General features: G+C 32.0%; 1 pseudogene; it reads left to right on the top strand.

Moving 5' to 3' along the window:
• Window positions 1-1,187: 1,187 nt before the first annotated feature.
• On the top strand, window positions 1,188-1,679 carry LOC149144188 (uncharacterized; annotated as a pseudogene).
• The last annotated feature ends 845 nt before the right edge of the window (window positions 1,680-2,524 follow it).

Below are 2,524 nucleotides of genomic sequence, written 5' to 3' on the forward strand. Positions count from 1 at the left end.
AGAATTGAGCTCACTCTAAAAGGATGAGAGAAACATGTTATTTCATATTAGATCTTATGTCATTTAATTGCTTAGATGTTTGATGTTTGAGGATTTGTTTGAGATTTATGAATGAGTTTTAAATTAGACTCTTATCAGCATATGAGAGAACAACCAAGGGTCTAAGTTAGGCTCTCTCTCTATTTGATTTGTATGATAATTGAAATTCATTCTTTTGCTTTTATGTTTCAAGTATCATATGAGGAGATACCAAGAGTCTAAGTTAGGCTCTCTCTCCATTGATTTATATGGTAATTGAAATTCATTCTTTTGTGCTTTTATGTTTCAAGTCATTTCATTTCTTATGCTTGTGAATGAATCTTAGTTTAGTTTGGAGTAGTACATGAGAGGACAATCAAGAGACTAAGTTAGTCTCTCTCTCTACTTGAATCTGAACAACAATTAAGTTCATTCTCTTGTCTTCATTTCAAGTTTCTAGTTTTATGTAATCAATGATTTCTCTATGATACTGTAGGGAAGGACAACCAAGACCTCCTTAGTTAGGAGCCTCTTCCCTTGCATATTATATTGAATCGTAAATAATTTAGCTAGACATAGAGTTAGTTGCCTACTCCTACATATATTTTGCTGGCATCATCACAAGCTTACGAGTTTCCCTGGTTGATAATTTAATGCAGCAATTTAAGCCCAATAAATTGCCCAACATTTTGGCGCCGTTGCCGGGGATGGTGCTAAGGGATTATGCATTAGAATTTAATTCAGTATTTATTTTTCTTTAGGCAAAATAATTTGTGAGACCTGGTGACAGTAGGATCTTCACAAAGGAAGTTTAAGTTTGAAGTTTTCTGATGGTTTAGAGTTTAGTTAGTTTTAAATTTCGTCTTTTCAAAAAAACACCCCCCCTGCATGAATAAAAGCAAATCAAGTGATTAGTATGCTCTCTTCCTGCACTTCGTGTGATCAGGAAGATCAGAAAGTCTATTGATTTTGTTCAAATAAACATACTCTTGCTAGAGAACCAATTTGCAAAAAGACAATAAAGAATTTTGTGAAAAAAAAAAAACATCTTTAAATTTTTAGATGAAATTTAGTTTTAATTTTAGATTTAAAAAATAATAATAAAAAAAAAATTAGTTTTTTATTTTAGATTTAAAAAAAAAAAAAAAAAAAAAAAAAAATATCCACCTTTTGCATTTCATTACTTATTCTTGTTGGGATTTCCTTGGCCTGGCCATCGATCCAGTCAAGGAACCTGTAATGCCCCGAGTTTCTTAGTTTCCAGCAATTGTATGCAATAAAATTCAATTGGTTGGGGATCGAATCCTCCTATCATCGCAAGTGCAGCGTCGGCGTCCTTCTTCTTGACAGCGAAAGGCAACAAAATGAGGAAGGAGGACACAGTCAAACTCATTAGTGCAGAGGGTTTTGAATTCGTTATTGATCGGAAGGCAGCTCTTGTCTCCAACACTCTCAAGAATATGCTAACATCTACAGGGAGTTTCACGGAAACAACACTTGGAGAAGTCAGATTTCCCGAAATTAGTACTGTTGTTCTAGAGAAAGTTTGCCAATACTTTTATTGGTCTCTGCAATATGCCAGCGGCAAGGAAACTGAATTTCATATTGAACCTGAAATTACTCTGGAATTGATGACGGCAACGAATTATCTTCATACCTAGGTATTGGGTATTGTAGTTAATCTGAGAAATATTGGGGTGATGATATCTATGAATTAAAAATCTTAGTATCATTCCTAATCTCAGTGAATGAAGAGACATTTGATTTGTAAGTACCTGTTGCACTTGGGGTTTGAGATTGGAGAGGTGGGCGATCTTCAGCCCGAGACTTAGGTCGAAAAAAAAACTTAAAAGCAACCTCGAATTTCAGAAGGCCATCGCCCAGCAGCTGCCACGATTTGGCACGATTTGTTCCCTGTTGTTCCCTGCTATCAATGTTAATAACTCTCACACAGCAAGAACAAGAGGACCTCCTCACAATGGCGAAGAAGAAAAATGGATCGAAGAAGAAGAACTTTCAAACCCTCGCCCGGATGGACCCTCAGACCTGGGGATAGATCTGACTCAACTGATTCCATGATACTCTTGATTTTCTAGATAAAAAGCCAGATTCTCTGGATTTGACTTATTTTGAGTTAATTTATTTTTAGAAATTTTTTTTATTAGTTTTCAATAGAATTAGTTTTTAATAGAATTTCTTTATGACTAAAACAAAAAAAACATTCTTTTTAATTAAAAAAAATAAAAATTAAATATATATATATATATATATATATATATATATATATATATAAAAAAAATAATAATAATGCATATGGTGTGTGGCTTTGAAATTAGTTTTTTTCTTTATAATTTATAAAAAAAAAAAAACGAATATAAAAAAAAATCAATAATAAATTGAAAACAATGGTTTTTAATTTGTTATTTAAATAAAAAAATACATTTTGTGTGTTGATTTTTTTTTTTTTATTTAAATAAAAATAAAAAACTATTTTGTGTATTGATTC

Source organism: Pinus tabuliformis, chromosome X (genome assembly GCF_031772625.1).
Source record: "Pinus tabuliformis cultivar Carrire ecotype Pingquan chromosome X, CPIR1, whole genome shotgun sequence".
NCBI classification, from domain to species: Eukaryota; Viridiplantae; Streptophyta; class Pinopsida; order Pinales; family Pinaceae; genus Pinus; species Pinus tabuliformis.